Source organism: Cupressus sempervirens, chromosome 8 (assembly GCF_028749045.1).
Source record: "Cupressus sempervirens isolate cs-2001-9-10 chromosome 8, ASM2874904v1, whole genome shotgun sequence".
Lineage (NCBI taxonomy): Eukaryota > Viridiplantae > Streptophyta > Pinopsida > Cupressales > Cupressaceae > Cupressus > Cupressus sempervirens.
Genome location: NC_143125.1, coordinates 289,536,939 through 289,555,364, shown reverse-complemented (window position 1 = coordinate 289,555,364; position 18,426 = coordinate 289,536,939). Strand labels below are relative to the sequence as shown.

Sequence of the window (18,426 nt, the reverse complement as noted above, 5' to 3'; positions counted from 1 at the left end):
TTTCTTTTAACTTATATTTCCCACAACATTGATATTTCAAACAATTTCCTGACTGGTGGCATCCCTCCTCTTAGTAATTGCTCTTCTTTATCCAACATTGATATTTCACACAATTTCCTGACTGGTGGCATCCTGTCTAAGCTGGGGATGTTGAAGAAATTGCAATTGCTTGGCCTGCAATCAAACAAGTTGGGGTCTCGAATCCCAACAGCTCTGGGTAATTGTTCATCACTTAAGGTGTTGTTTCTAGGGGATAACTCACTGATAGGTGATATTCCAGCCGAACTAGGGAAATTGAAATAGCTTGTACAATTTTTGTTGTATGGCCCAGGTAACCTTTCAGGTTCCATCCCTCCAGAGATTGGAAACTATAGCAATCATGTGTGGCTTGATGTTGGAACAAACCACAGAGTGAGTGGACCCCTACCTCAGAGTATCTGTAATGCCCCGCCAAGGGATCCAAAAGAATTAACCTAAAGTTTCACTAAGTTTGCTAAACATTTTTTTTTTTTTTTAAGTAAGAAAGTATGACATACACATCAAACAAATAGTAGCGGAAGCAATAACATGAAATCATCGACAAACATACATTGCAAGTTACATTTCTTAAAGATCCCAAGACGTTGAGTCACGTTTAAATTTAATTAATTCTAAGTCTAACAACTAACACATACATATAAAAGAATAATCAGAAACTCCAATGTCCATAATATACATTTGTTCCGAATGCTCCTTGGCAAATTAATTCGGAATGCTCAATCATCCACTGTACATGTCACAGGGTATGAAAGGCTTAAAAGAATATACATATGTAAAGATCAAGATACAACATCCTCAAATCCATGATACAAAGTACAGTAAAAATATATGAAATTATTCACCATACATGATACATCCATACATCCATAATGATAAAACATTTATCATAAAATCTAACCATCCATCATACTAATCCAAGAACATAGTGTAGATAATTGCCAATCACGAAAACTCCAGCCACGGTGACCACGAAACGGATCTCAATGATAAGAGTAAAAGCACTACCACCCGACCGTGTGGAACCTAAATGGTCCACTCCCACCGCGCTGAGGAGATAGTCTCAAGTCCCAAATAGGATAACAAAACCTATAATCATAGATACTCTCTAAGTCCAAGAAATCCTATAAGTATGCTAACTCAAGGGTTCCTAAAAAGATCGACATCTATATCCCAGAGGTACCACAAGACACGTAGGAAACCTAATATGCAAGCGGGAAAGTGTCATCGCAAAAGTCATGTAGAAGTTACCCGAACAATCCCTTAGGAATCCCGGGTCCCTACTGATCCTGCGGCCACTAGTATCCTCTCGTACTGACGAGGCATACTATGGAATGCAAGGTCGTAACCAAGCGTCCTCTCTACCCCATCCTAGTCTATACTAGCACTCATGGCATGGGAGAGAACATACAATTATCTTGTTAGGTTCATTTTCTCTCATTTAGTGTAAATGTTTTCACTTATTAACAACGACTTACAATGGGTTTCTCAAGGCAGCCTCTTAGGGCTCTGACCCCCATTGCAAGCCACTTCCCGACTCTACACATAGATAACCTACCCTAGCTCATGAACTCGTAAATCAAAGAATCATAATAAAACTATCTCAGTCCTATACGAGCAACTGAAAATATCATAAAAAGATAATCCACAAAATATATCAGTTCTTCATGAGCAACAGATAACATCAAATAGTAATCATGTAATCACGACAGTTCTCTATCAGCAACTGAAGGTATCAATGATAAGTCACAAAATCCAATGGTTCTCTAATGAGCAACCAGAAAGTAATACAAGTATAACTGATCGAGACTCAGAAATGGTTAAGTTAGGTATTCTCAAATACATACACCTCAGCTTCACACAAGGAAACCGGAAAGCAATCACAAACAGTAAACACAATCATGTCATAGAGCACTTCATCACATTACCATAGTCAGGTTAAGAAAGATCGAGACCAAATCATCAAGACATCACATTCACAACCCCGAGCCTCTGGTAACAACCTGAACTGGTCAACGCTAAACCAACCCCAAAACATTCAAAGTACAAAGACAACATCAAAGTCTTAGAGATTGGATCTGAAAGTATATTATTTAAGTTAAGGTAAGGTTTGTGTTTCAGTTTAATGTCGAATTCAAGTAACAAAGTTTTCATATTTACCCCCCTTACGATTAACCCTTTCTATAATAACTTCCCTTAAGTCAATATTCAAATTTATAATTTAGTAAAATAAAATTCATTATTAATTAACTTAATTAAACTAATTTTAATTAAATTAATCAATATTCATTAGATCTAATTACTTATTTTAATCCAACTAATAATTGTTAATTTATTAATATTTAAGCAAAATTATTAATAGATTAAAATCTACAACTATATCTATGAAATTAATATTTATTTATTAAATATTTAAAAAGTTTAATCTATTATAAAAATTGAATATATTATAATTTTATTATTTAAAATTTTTAAATAAATAAAATTTGTTTTTTTATAATTTAAAAAAAATTATATAAAAAAAATAAAAAAACAAAAAACAAAGTTTTATATTTTATTTTCTAACTCTCCACGTTTATAGCCCGTCGGCTTTGGCCGCAGGCCTGCGGTCGCAGGGCCTGCGGCGGCAGGGCGGCAGGTACTCTGTACCTGCCGTCGCAGTACCTGCGACGCAGGTACTATCGGCCTGCCGACAGTGGGGGGCGGGTACGGGGTGATTCCCTCCCCCCCCACTAAATATTATTATATATATATTTTTTATATATATTTTTTTATATTTTATTTTATTTTATTTTAATATAAATAAAATAAGTTTTATTTTAAAAATTAGTTTTGTTTAATTTTTAATAAAAAAACAATTTCTTCCAAAGGCTAAATATGTAATATATATATATATATATATATATATATATATATTTTTTTTTTTTATTAATTTATCTAGAACTTTTCAATTTCATTAAAACAAAACCCTTATTAAATTAGATCTTAATTTCTAAATCAAGAAAACAATGGTTCTAATTAATTCATCCAGTCTCCACGGATACAGAAATTATTGACGAATAATTAATAAATTCACAATATTGAAAGCTTAAAACTTTCATCACAGAGAATTCAGATCTACAAACCCCAGACATGAAGAAGGCAGGAAGGGATAATTGCGTATTAAATCGATAATCGAAAACACCAGACCCTACCTGATTCTGATGCTATTATGCAAACTCCAGGAACTGTAAAAGAATTTGCTCCTCTCAATAACCGTCCTCTGGAAAACTTTCTTGGTATTAGCTTTCTGAAATTCGCTTCCAAAATTGTCTCCCCCCAAAAATTCTTGTCCAACTTCGTATATCACAAAAATGAACCCCCAAAGTTGTGATAAGCAAATTCTCCTCAATTCGGGGCACTAATTGTGCGTTTACCCGAGAAGACTCTTTTCACAACTCAGTTAACTCCAAATTAACTTTTATTATCTTTTCTAATCCTTTTGCATTCAACTTTCATGCACATTAAGTTGAATGATTAAATAACTTTATTTAAAATTTCACTTGACTTCAATTGTTAATTAATTTATTACTTTAAATCTTATGTGCACTTTTAAGAAATTAAAATAACATTATTAATTTTTATAATTTAATCTTTTAATTTAATTCTTATATTTAATCTCATGTTTAGATCATGCGATCTAGAATTCTTAATAAATTAATATCTTTCAACTTTTTTTTAAAAAATTTATTTTAGAATTTAATTGATAACATATTTAATTAATTTAAATAACAATAATATTTAGCATTTATTTAAAAATGAACTCCAAATATATTATTATAAAATTAAATAAATATTATCCTGTTCTAAATATATCTTGAACTTTAATTTCCAACTTTAATTCTTTTATTTAATTAATTAATTAATTAATTAAATATAAAGATATCATAATAATTCTTTATTAAATTAAATCATTAATTAGTCTTTTTAATTAGACTTAATTAATAGAAAATGCACCAAGGACTCATAAAGCAACATACGAAAACCCATCATAGAAAAATACATACCAAATCAAACAAGAAGGGTTATAATCACAAAATTACATCATTTGATGCATTCGGAGGGTACTTAACTCAGATACTTGTCCTAATTATTAATTAGGACAATTGGCTAAAGGGTTTAGGATTTGGACTTAAGAGTTTATCTCCCCTCTCTTACCATTGAGACAGTGCGATAGGGTACGCTCATCCTGACAATTCAGGAAAGTCGATACCCGGTACCTGCAACCTGCATAAAATTCACGCATGTACAAACACAATATTCTAAGCTAAACAGGCAATGGCAGGAAGTGGTGCATCGTGTAGATCCCGACTAGCAGGTGACTACGACTCCCTTCCTTAACCATATCAGAAACACCATACATAAATAAAACAACATGCACACCATACACATGCAGTATGGGGTAAGTATCCATAAGAGGCACATGAAATAATAAGCCATCTAACTAATCATCATTGATAACTAAAACCATTGAATAATCATCATACATGCACGAAATATAGAGTACCAAGTAATCTCATCATATAATAAACTGAGTGTAAACATCCTCTGATAATTTCTAAAATAATGATACTACTCATCAAACATAAATTGGCCTAAAAGAGTTTGGCAATCATATCATAAATGTAGCTCGAAAAATGTAAACTAGGGGCAGGCACTACAGTATCTCCCTGCTACCCCTTTCCACTCTTTCCTTAATCACTAACAATTTTTCAGGGACAATCCCACAACTCATTTTCAATCTCACCCACCTAACTTACTTAGATTTAGGTTTAAACGAATATGTGTGAGCCATTTCTGATGGCATTACAAATCTGAGAGAGTTAACTTTTCTAAATCTGGGCACAAATAGTTTAACAGGCACCATACCCCAAGTAATAACTTCACTTGGACACCAATCAATTGGACACCAATCAATTGACATGGCCAGTTCCAGAGGGTATAGAAAGCCTCCAAGAATTAAATTTTTTTACTTTGCATTCCAACAATCTGACAGGCATGATACCCAAGTCCATTGGAGAGCTCAAATCTTTAACAAACCTTTTTCTTCATTTCAACAACTTCACTAGTTCTGTGCCTCATAGTATTGGCAAGCTCAAGAAGCTTACTAGGCTGCTACTCCAGAGCAATAACATTTCAGGGAGTATTCCTGAATCTATCAGTACTTTGGTACCATTGGAGGAGTTAGATATGTTGGATAACAGCTTGTATGGGGAAATTCCAGAGGGTATAACTAGCTGCACTGCTCTCAAGTGCTTAAATTTGCCCCAGAATAAGCTGAGTGGAGAGATTCCACACTCCATTGGCAGCTGCAACTTAATGACAGAATTGATACTATCCAACAACAATTTGTCGGGAAGAATTCCTCCCACAATTAGCAACTGCACATCTTTAAGGAGGCTAAAGTTGTTGCAGAATTCATTTCACGAAAATCTGTATCTGAACTTTTCTTCTTCTTTACAAGTTTTGTCTACACACTCCAATAGTTTCTCTGAGACTCTGCCTGCATCATTGGCCAACTCCATGGATCTTCAGCTGTTGGATTTCAGAAGCAATCATTTCGGAGGTGACCTTCCTTTGTATCTGATAATTTTCCAAAAATTGAGAGTCTTGATCCTCGGGTATAACGAGCTTCATGGTCCTTTTCCTCCGTCCATGGCAAACCTCATGAATCTGCAGGTGCTAGATTTATGGAACAAAAAATTTGATGGAGGAATACCCACTAATCTTGGCAGTCTCCAAGGATTCGGAAAGCTGGGAGACCCAAAATTGAGTGGAAACACACTGTATGAGGACTTACCCATTGTAATGAAAGGAACAGAGTACAAGATGTAATATGTGCTGACATCAAATACCATACTTGATTTGTCATGTAACAATCTCAGCGGCAAGATTCCAGAAAGCATGGGGAATATGAGCAGCCTGAGATTGCCAAATCTATCTGGAAACCATTTGGAAGGTGAGATACCAGGTTCCCTTGGGCAGATATCAACTCTGGAGTAGCTAGATTTGTCTAAAAACAAGCTAGAGGGGAGAATTCTGAAGGATCTGTCTCTATTGATGAAGCTGGCCTCATTGGATCTATCTTCCAATAGGCTTTGTGGACGGATACCGAGAGGAACACAGCTACAGTCATTCAACGCAACTTCATTCGAGAAGAACCTTTCGTGCTTGTGCGAGGAACCTCTAGAGAGTTGCAGCCCAAAGAGCAAAACTCCTCCACTCCCATCAACATCGATAGAGTGTGCAGGCAAATCAATATGGGATATAATAGATGAAAGAGTCTCCATGATTGCTATGGGGATGGGCTTCGGGATCGAGTTTGGTGGAACAATATCAGGGATTATATGGTGGAACAAATTCAGACTTTGGTATATCATGAGGTCCCTCAAAATCAGAGCTGTTTGAAGTACCACCCTCGTTTTACATTTCGCTCATCCACGCCCACATTTGCCATCACTGCCTAGATGTTGTTCCATCTATTCTTCAGTTTCCATGTAGCCTACTTGTTGAATGGTTTAACAGTTTCCCTATTTCTTGTTAGGTGATATACTAAATAGCTAGCAATATGGAAACACCTAAGACATATTTAGAGTCAAATAAGGAAGGAACTAACAAGATCAGTAGACAAACTATTTAGTTAATAAATTTGAATAGAGAGAGTTGCAAGGATGGAGTGGAAAGGGGAATCTCGCGACTTTTGCATTGGGATGAATGGGGACCTCTTATCTCCTTTGTGAATAGATAGGTTGTATATGTTGTATAAATGTGCAGAGGGGATAATATTTGTGGAGCACGAATGGCTGTAATTCTATTTTATAAATTAATATAATAGGAGCTATCCTCTTGGCAGTACTTATCCAAAGAAAAATGGCAAATAAAAATGCTTTTAAAAAGCATGATAAAATTCATAAGGAAAAAAACATAGTCAGCCTTGGGAATCATGCAGGTAATTGGAGGAAAATATTAGCAATACAAATTTATCAAAGGAAATTTCTTTTGTCATTTTCTACTTTTATCATGCTATGCAATGCATCAAAGGAAATTTATTATATCATTGTCTACTTCTATCATATTCTATCATGCTATCTGAATATGATAGTATAGTTTCTCAAATAGTCTAAACTTAAAATAGTCACTCGAATTTTTTTAGTTCCTTCTATTTGTTAAGCAATGGTTCATTTGTAGATGCCACTTGTAAGGCTTATTTTCTTTCATTTTGTACACTATTGCCAATGCACAAAAAGTGGGATTCAAAAATGAAATATATATGAAAAGTATGTAAGATACTTTATATTTGTAGCATGATTCAATCAAGGTGGTACAAATTTCACTAATTGCACTTCTAGAACACTTCCTACTCATGATTTAGAGAGATGATAGAGAATTAGAAAGATGTTATAAAATATACAAGGTTAGAAATGACGTCTTGGGAGCCCTATCCAAAGATGTATCACTCAACTTCTTGTGCATTTTCTCATGTAGCAAGCATCTTGTCTTGTGCCACCAACAAATAGCAGTCAACAATAATATGGACAATGGCTGCAACATAAGAATAGCACGAAAAAGTCACATATCTAACATTCGTATGCAAAGTGATTGCTGGGACACAATTGACTAAAATTACTCTTATGTATTCTTATGAACTAATACAAAAACATAAGATTATCACTTGGAGAACTACATCCAATAACATACCTATAGTGAGATCTGTATTAAAAAGAAAATCTAGTCCAGAGGATGCTCATCACAACCTGCTTTAAATATGGAGTTGAAGAATGAACATATTTTATTTTTAATAGCAAAAGCAATAGGAAATGATCTTTGAATCATAACTACAAAACAAAAGAAAGATAACCATTCCCTATAAAATATGTCAAATTGTATAGTTCTTTTCATAGAGAAGTTGGCATAAAGAAAGATAACCATGCAATTAATTTCCACCTCTAACATGTAAAATATGTCAAATCCTATAGTTTTTTTCTTAGAGAAGTTGGCCTAAAGAAGGATAACCATGCAGTTAATTTCCACTTCTAACATGTAAAATATGTTAAATCCTATAGTTTTATTCTCACATAAGTTGGCCTAAATAAAGATAACCATGTAGTTAATTTCCACTTCTACCATGTAAAACATATCAAATCGTATAGCTTTTTTCTTTAAAAGTTGGCCTAAGTTTCATTATTTAAATGTATCAAAATACTCTTTACTTTTATTGCCAATTATTAAAACAACAAAGCATGTACACTAAAGTTATATGTATCACCAAATTCTACAACCAAAGCACACTAGGTGCCTTATCATTTGAATATATTGGAATAGTTTATATATTTTTAACTTACGGTATTTTATAATTATTTGGAGGCTAGAGGAAGGGTTTACCAGAACAATTGCATGCAGGCATATAGATGACCATAAATGAACCCAATCTAATGTACTCATTGATTACATAGTCACCCACCTCTCTAGGAGAAAAATCCCCATCTTTTGTCATCTTCTAAGTGGCGCCAACTTAATGCTAAAATGAATATTCTTGTTTAAAACCACTCCAAAGATTGATATTAGCTAGTCAAACTGAATTTAGCTATATAATTATGCACTTGGTGGAGGTCTAGGATTTTCTCAAAGGAGAGTCAAACTTGAATTCAAAGGATAAGATGAGAAAGGGAATTTCAAACAAAAATTAGGAAAGAGACAAGCATTAGAAAGGTGATTTCATATAGTATGGAACAAATCACTTGGAAAGTTTTTCAAAAACAAATGCCAAAGTTCTACATGTTCCTCATTACCAACAAGTCATCTTCTCATTAAAGCCCTTCTCACACTACTACCTCTTAATTTAAGAAGGGAACTACCATACAAAGAGTAAATACATGACACCACTTTTGTGAAACAAATACCATTTTTACCTATCAGATGGGCATATCTGACTATGGTCAAAATAAACTTTACAAATGATTCAAAGCTTTTATTAAAAAATAGTGAACCCATAACACCAATTTGATCTAGGAAACTAAATATATAAAAAAAAATTAATTTGATCAAGGAAATTGAATATATAAACAAAAATTAATAATAATTCAAATTCTTAATCCAAATCCAGATCAATTCACACCCACCATAGTGAAATAAAAATAAGTTATTAATCTAGACTAAGAGACCACCCATTCAAAATAAACAGAGTTCACCACCATCCAAGCAAAAAAATGGAGTAAGAGGGAAAAATGAGACAATGTAAGCCAAAATAAATAAATAAATAAAATCTCACCCAAATTAACAAAAATCTTCAAGAAGAGGATGGAAAGTGGTTGAAGAATAGAATTGAAATTTCAAACATTCTTTTTAGGATTTAGAAGTGCTTGGATTGGCGTATGAAATGGTGACAAATCCTATGCACAAAAAAGGACCTTTAGAGTTTGGATTCTGTCTAGTTGTAATAGTAGAGAAAACAACAAAACTAATGAATAGAACAATATGTATCTAAAGAAACAATAAATGGTAGGTTTTTTCTTAGTAATAGCATATGACACTTTTCATATGTTCCTCTATAAACAATGTTCTCAAAAGTTAAGTTGTGAGCTTTAGCAATGAGAATACTATTGCAAGTATGACAAATATCCACTGACACTACATATTGTCAATAATAAATAGGAGCATGTCCACCACATATTCTCTTTTAGGTTTTCAAAAAGGCAATCCATTGATCATAGCTAAACCTTTACTGAGAAGCGAAAAAAATTCAAACATTATGAACCTAAATCTCATAAAAATGGGAAAAGGATATCAATGCACTATAGTTTCAAATTTTGGCAACTCATAGAAAAAACATGTCATACATAGAGAACTCCTAAATGAATTTGTCAACTAAATTTGCGCAAACCTGAAATCCAAAATTTGGTGAAGATGTTGTAGTAAATCTAACATTTTTGAAGCAAGTGATCAAAATCTAAGGTTGAAATCTATGGAGCCAAAGTGGAGAATGGGTGAGACTGTGGGAGATTGTGAAGAAAATGAAACTCCATTATATAACATGATGCAAAAGCCACTTTTACGTGGAAACCAACTTAGTGGTAGCAAGGTTTTTCACTTGACATGACAATAATAAAACTCTTCTCCACATGGCAATCTGATTAACATCCCTATAGCTTATGGCCAAAAGACTTGGTAGGAAAAAAAAAAATTTGTCATCTGTGTGACAGAAGGGATGCCTTCCATTTAATAATTTCCATTTCTCTCATTTCGCATTATGTCATCAGATGGATGGAAAAAATTATTTGAATCATCTTGCATTGGTTGTACTGAGTTTTTTACTATACATTTGTTGGTCTCAGATTGGTTTTGACAATTGAGTGTGAACACACTTAACCAATTGTCAAGATGATGCCGAGTAAAATACAGATGTCAAGCTATAGTATGTGTCGAGCCAGAGATTCAATAGGTGTCAAGTGAACTTTAGGTGTCGAGTGAAGTTCAAGTGCTGAGTGATAAGTGATGCTGAGTTAATATAGGTGACGAGCAAAGTATAGATGCTGAGTGAAATAGAATTACCATAGGAGCCAAGTGAGACAGAATTCCTATGTGTGCTAAGTATTAGCAATTAGTAAGTGTTGAGTAACACAGAATCAACATATAAGTTTGTGCCTTCACAAACTTAGATGTAAACCAGTTTTTGAGCCAACTCAGGATGAATCTTGAAGGATCTCGAAGGTGAGATTGAATCTTTTGCATTACCTATGTAATCAACATGCAGCCAATGAGAAAAATGAAGAAAGCCTACAACCAATAGGAAAAGTGAAACAACTGAGTGGGAAATGAAGGATGAATATTGATCATAGATCAACTTTCCTATTGATCATAGAGCAATAGGAAAAGTGAAAGAACTGAGTGGGAAATGAAGGATGAATATTGATTAAGTATTAGCAATTAGTAAGTGCTGAGTAACACAGAATCAACATATAAGTTTGTGCCTTCACAAACTCAGATGTAAACCAATTTTTGAGCCAACTTAGGATGAATCTCGAAGATAAGATTGAATCTTTTGCATTACCTATGTAATCAACATGCAACTAATGAGAAAAATGAAGAAAGCCTACAACCAATAGGAAAAGTGAAAGAACTAAGTTGGAAATGAAGGATGAATATTGATCATAGATTCATATCTAACCCTAAGTCTTCAAAGCCTTTAAAAGGAGGATAAAACCCTATTGTATGTATGCATGAGTAAGATTTTATAGGAGAATCCTAGGGAAGTGCGGAGGGGTGTAAAGACTTAGAAAGAGAAAAACAACATTACAAAATTCAGTTGATTGAGAACAAAGTATCAGAGTTTTGAAGAGAGACATATCAAATCAAGCAAGGATAAGAAAATACAGAGCAAAATGAGGATCTAGAATAAGCAATTGAATATTGCAAGTCATCAGGTCAAGACTTTCTAATACTCTCTAGTCATTGTATTAGGAATTAAAATCCTATGATGATAGGTTGGTTTAATAGCCATGTTTTAAGCCTTTAAACAAGGTGCTAAATCATTTAACAAGGTAAGATTCCAAGTGAATGTTTGTAAATCCTTTAACCAGGTCACTTTTAACAGGGTGTAAAGTCTTTAATAGGATAGGCCTTTCATAGGGTAGACTATTCAAAGTGGTCAAACTTTGTAACTTTAAATAGTTACATATTATTGCAGTGATACTTTGTGGGTGTCATCCCATTACTATTTGAGACTCTCAATCCACCCTCTACCAATTTGACCATAGTGCCTATCTTCCTAGAGCTAGGAAATGAGAGCTTGCACTTTGGCTGCACTAGGAATTTGAGTCACAGACATACTAGAAATAATTGCTATTGGAGTGACTAGCTGCCTAATAAACTTATTCAACTCTTCTATTTCTCCTTTCATCTTGATCTTGGACAATTTGAGACTCTCTAATTTTCCTTCTATCATCTCATTGCTTGATCTCCACAAGCCAACTTTTGTGTCATGCCTTGCTTCCCCAAGGTCAATTGAATGAAAAGTAAAATCATTAGAAGTCATATCCTCAATTCTCCCTCCTTTGTTTGGTTTTGCTATATCCATTTTCAAGTGCCCTATTTCTGGATCTTGTCCAAGTATGGAAAGAGTCTTCTACTTCTTGACCTTTGTCAGTGTAGTCCTAGAAAGAATTGCGAGGGATACATCATCTTTTGCAGAAACACCCTCATCTTTTCTCTTTCTTTTCCTTTCCAAAGTATCTTCTAGCCAAGAATCAATTCCTATCACCTTGGAAGCTATTGCAAGTGATTTAATACTGAACAACTTATTTTTCATTGGAGTCATGGCTACAGTGGTTGAGGAGAAAGGATTCTTTGAGTCCTTGGAGATGAGTCTTGAAGAAGCCTGGCCTTTCTCCATCTCCCAAGTCTTCCTCATCTCTTCATTTGATTTAGTTCACTCATTGGTGTTACCTTTCCCATCCCCTAGGTCCACTATCTATATGGGGGAACCACCTGGTCTCAAAAGCAAAGCACTTGCTAATGGCATGGGGCTATGATGAGGGGATAGGATTGGAGTAGTACGAGGAGAAGGAATAGGGGTAGTGTGTGGAGATGGGACAAGAGTAATATGTGGGGAAGATACGAGAGTAGGAACACTACCTTTTGGCTCTTCTACTTTCTTCTCTTCAATGCTAGTCTATGTTCATATAATTGGCAAGGATCCATCATGACATGTTGGGGCTATAGGAACATTCTTGTCTAGGGGTTGATTACCTCCACCTATAGATTGAGCTGGTCCTTGGGTGGAAGCTATGGTCACACCCACTGTGACACTCTAAGATGAGGTAGGCATTGCAGTTGCTTGAGATCCTTGAGTGGCTACATCCTTACTCTGCCTCTTTTTGGCTATCCAGTCAACCCACTTCCTAGTTCTTTTGATTATCCTTGCCATCATAATATCGAGACTCTCCTCTAGATCCACATATGGCTCAAAATCGATAGGAATTCCTCTTCATTTAGTAAGATATGTATTGCTATACACATTTTGACCATTGTCCTTTAATCCCTCTATGTTTAGATCAATGCCATATGTCTTTATTTATTCCACCATGAGTCTGGAAAATGCAGGATCACAACTCTCCAACTCATCCCTACAATCTGCCCAATACTTCTCAAGAGTGGTACATGTTTGATCACACTCCCAATTTGAAGCACCTCCCTTGCATATCCATTTGAGTTGAACATGGGCCTCATAACTTCATATTCCTCCAGTTTGTACTTACTCTTGAATGCCTCGAGTATGTTTTTAGCATCAGACCGGGAATCACAACTGTAAGCCTCAACCTTTATGGGGAACTCATATCCCTTCTTCCTTACACTCGTGCTTAGCACATTCACTTGGATAGCTTGTCTTCTCATCTCTATGAGCATGATCATGTCGCTTGGGTATCTAGGTAGTTTCAAAGGAAATCAGTCGAAAGCTACAAGACGCAAATATGAAAAGGATGAGAATTGAATGAAATACCTACCAAATAGGCTAATGGCTACCATCGCTTCTAGGCTAAACCTCCTCTCGAGGTATCCCTGTAGCTCCCTACAAATCCTCATTTTAAAAGAGTCATTAAACTTGACGTACTCTGCATAACTATTTTGTAACTGCAAGCATGGATAAAATTCATAACTTTTTACATCATCTGGAAAATACTCTATTCTGGGAAGGCCTTGCCACAATTGTAAAGAAGCCAAGATATAAATTAAGAAAGAGGACATGTAGAAGGTATTGTAGAACTTTGCACCACTCAAAGCTCTAGACAGATGTTCACTCACCTCATACACCCAATCAACATAATGTGTGTTTGAACAAATGATTTGCACTAAAAAGAAATATTTTCCTATGAAATTAAGTGCTTCTACCTCACCTTTCAACTGATGTAAAAGAACCAAGATGTCCATGATTTCAAGCTTAAGATCAATGCTAAAAAGAGTCTTAGGAACCTTACCCTTAGGTCCTTGTGGTTTTTGGAACCAAGAGCTCATGATTTCCTTTGGCCACACCATCTTCTTCAAGGAGAACTCGGACATAGCTCCTCCCATGGTTAATTCAAAAAATTCTTCTCATTTAGAATTTGGAGGCAATTGATTACAATTTTCCAGCCAATTGAGATTAAAATTGTATGATCTAGGAATAGAATTTTCTTAGTATCTATATTGTAATGGTTAATGCATTCAACAATCAGCTCGGGGGCTTGAATTACTACTAGGAACCTAGCTACATCCACTAGCCTACTTGCTCAATGTTTCTCTATTATTGGGTGGATTGGCTTCATCTTCAACCTTCTTTGGAAATCTTGCATGTCAAAGAAGAGGAGTGAGGTATCTGTAACATTTTTTAATGTCGACTTAATCCCACTCAGTCCATTGAAACCAACGAATCTTGTTACCATCATAATTGAGATAGAGATGAACTATAAATCTTAAAATTGAAAATAGTATAGAGAGTAGGGCCATGTAACTATGAGAATTCTGAAATCACTTTCTGATTCAACAACATAATAGTTCAAATAAGAAAGTAGTAGTTTAAAAGTCAGTTATGTTCATCTCTATACAAAAATCTCAATCCACCCGTTAATCTTCAAGATCCACGCCACATGAGTGAATTATAGGATAAATCCATTAGATTAATAAATACAGGTGTTTCTAATATATTTTTACATGTCATTTCACTGTTCCCATTGATCCAATAGTTACTTTCCTTTATTATAGACTTACTTTCCCATTTTTCACCAAGTTGCATAGAATTAAGAACGAAGTACTCTGTGGGGAAAAATCCACCTGGCTAGTTTTTACTCAAGATTCCTTCCCAAATGTGATCAACTAGCTTCCATTATCCTTTTTAAGCATCCCGCGATTGATCTATGAGCCCAACATGCTTGTAAAAGTGATTTTTCAATGGATGCAAAAAATCATTTCAAGGGGTTGAGAACCCCCTTTGGAGAAGGCAACTCTTGTTTTTCTACCCTTGTCTTATTTCATTTAGCCTTTTAAGTTAATATCTCTCTAGACTTTGAAAAGTCTCAAAAGAGCTGCAAAAATGAAAAAAAGGAGACCACTTACTTGCTTTTCTCTCTTACAAATGCCTTTGTCAGAAAACTGACTTCCTGGGTTGAAATCTGCAGTAGAGAAGCTGGTTTAGAATTTTTCACCAGATGTTATTTTGATCATTATAATGATTTCTGAGTAACTACTGAGGTAGAATACTATAACATAAGAACAATCCATCCATAAAACAACTCATTTCCTCCTTGTTCTAGTTTGTATTCCTCTTTTGTTGACCTCTGTGAAAAATCACCCTTGCAGTTCAAAATTTTGCCAAGGAGAAGCTAAAGCTAGGTTTTCTTTAGACTTCATTTTCTTTATGTGCAAACTATAATAAGTTGTGAGAAGGTTCATTCTTGGAAATGATTTTGTGAAGACCATGATACAAACTAAGAATCTCCATGAAAAAGGATCTTAGATTACCCACAAAACTCATGATAACAAGGGGAAATCCACCTGGTTATGTAATGTGTGAGAAGGAGGAAGATGAAAATCTGATGGAGAGACTTTTCACTTGGGGAAAATAAAAAAACTCAAACATACCTAAACCTAATTGAGATAGAAGACCATTTTCCACTTTGCATAATGGGTACAAGGTGAAAAGTGGGTCAACAACTAGCTCTGACTGGGCGCTTGGGTTGAATAAACCCAAGCAAGGAACTCAAAATCTTTGGTTTTGCAAATAAGGTAAAAGAAAGGTGGCAGCACAACAAAACAAAATGACACAAAGAATAGGAAAAGAAAAGACAAGGGAAAGGACTATTTAGGAAGCACAAGGAGATACTAAGCGTAACTATAATACAAATACAAGGGTTACCTATTTTTAGTTAGCAATTTGATATAGCTTTACATCCTAACCATTATAGGTCAGTGGTAGTACTTTTCCATCTTCATATGCCAATTTGAAAGAATTTTTTCAAATACCTAATCAATCTTGAATGGACTTTTTCATAAACTATCAAACTTCTTACGCATTCCTTTCAAAGCACTTCATTAATCCCGGAGCAACACACTATCTCCCACCATGAATTTCATTGGTCTTGTTCTCTTATCAAAGAGATCCTTCACTTGCATCTGGTGTTGTGTGATGTGGTCTACAATTTCCTCCCTTTCTTCTTCATGTTTACTCAAGCATAGGATCCTCTTTTCTAAACCATCCTTGAAAACATCATCTTCGATCAACATTCTTAGTTTATTTGTGGCTAATTCTAGAGGTAAGGGAAGATTAGCTCTAGTTCCATAAACCAATTCAAAGGGAGATATGTCGATTTCCCTTTAGGTGTCACTCTATCTGCCCACAATGCCTCATGAATCTTTTTGTGCGAATTCCTTTGATTATCTAAAACCAATTTCTTAACAATATTTATTAGATTCTTATTACTTGACTCAGCTTGGCCATTTCCTTGGGGAAAATAGTCAGATGAATGACCCACGGTGATCCCATACTCAAAGCAAAAATCAATAATTTCAATCAAATAAAAATAAGATGCATTATCCATCACTAGTTTAATAGGAACACTGAATCTGACCAATATTCTCTCCTTTATGAATTCACACACCACTACGGAAGTAGTTTTCTTAGTAGCTTTAGCTTCCACCCACTTGGTGAAGTAGCTAGTCGCAGTTATCACATATTGGTGACCAGCACTAGATGTAGGACTAATCAAACCAATAAAGTCTAGACCCATTGCTGAAAAGGTCCTTATATGATAACAAGTCTCAATGGCAAAGCGACTAATTGAGGACATCCAGAGAACATCTTGCACTTCTCACATTTTGCTACCTAGGCATATGCATCTTTAAACATCCCAGACTAGTAATAACATTGCCTTAGTATCTTACAAGCTATGACTAAAGATGAGAAATGACCTCCACAAGCCTCATCATGAAATGTTTTCAACAATTTTTCTTGCTGTTTTTTGTCTATAGACCTAAGGAAAGTGCCATCAATGGATTTTTTGAATAGCTTCCCATCCCAAATCACATACTTGGCTACTTTCAATTTGAGATCTTGTCTTTGTTTTGCATTTAATCCTTCTGGGCATTCACCATATGTCAATAGATAAGAAATATTCTCAAACCATGAATCATAGAGGCCTACAGCCAACACCAACTACTTCCCCCCTAATTCTTTTGATTCTTCAGTTATCTTGTTTTTTGCAATTGCTTTGCACAAAGCATTTCTTCTTATTAGCATGGTAGGTTTTATTTCTATATCATACTCCTATATCTTTTCCACCCATTCTCCTCTGACATTACAGCCCACATCCTATTGTGTCAATACACTCTTCACTACTACATCAAGGACAAAGACCATGAAATGTGAATGCAAGATATAAAATCAAAAATTTTTAAGGGCTTTAACTACTACAAAGGCATGCTTTTCAATCTATGAATATTTCAAGTCATGATTGGTATGCTCATGAAAGCTATTGGGGTTTTTACACCCTCATCAATTTCTTGCATAAGTATGGTTGATAGGGTGTGTTTGGAAGCCTAATAATAGATGATGAAATCTCATTTATAATTCAAATGACATAACATCGGGGCATTAGCAATACTAGTCTTTATATCTTGAAAGGCTCACTTTCTTGCCTCGTTCCATTTGAAATTTGAATTTCCTTTCATCATATTTGCTATGTGTTTAGTTGTTTTCGTGAAATTAGGTGCAAACCTTTTGAGGAAATTCACCTGCCCAAAGAAAGATTTAACTCCTATCTTATTCAAAGGCAAGCTCAATCATTGAATAGCCTCTACCCATTCAGGGTCGATCCTAATGCCTTCTTAGGACACGTTATGACCTTGGAGTTTCCCCTCTATTACATAGAAAACCAACCTCTTGGGATTGAGAGATATTCCATGCTCTCTGTATCTTTGCAAAACTTTCCTCAAATCTTCCATATGATCTTTCCTTTTTCTCGAAAACATGGTGAGGTCATCTAGGTATATGACTATGATTCAATCTTTCAAATCAGCGAATGCCTTACTCATGCACCTTTGAAATGGAGCACCAATGTTGATATGCCCATAGGGAATTTTATGATACACAAATGTACCCCAAGGAGTAGTGAACACTGTCTTATGCTAGTCTTTCTCCTCTACTTTGACTTGATTATAACTTGAGAAGCCATCAAGCATAGACATCATTTCAGATTCCATCACTGTTTTCAATAAATAATCCATATTAGGAAGAGCAAAGTTATCTTTCAAGGACACTTGATTTAGATTGTAGAAATCAACACAAATTCTTATTTCTCCATTCTTTTTTCGGACAGGTACTATATT

General features: G+C 34.9%; 1 pseudogene; it reads left to right on the top strand.

Annotated features, from left to right (window-relative positions):
- LOC149542560 (uncharacterized) overlaps positions 1-18,426 on the top strand; it is a 122,193-nt pseudogene that overhangs the window by 6,947 nt on the left and 96,820 nt on the right.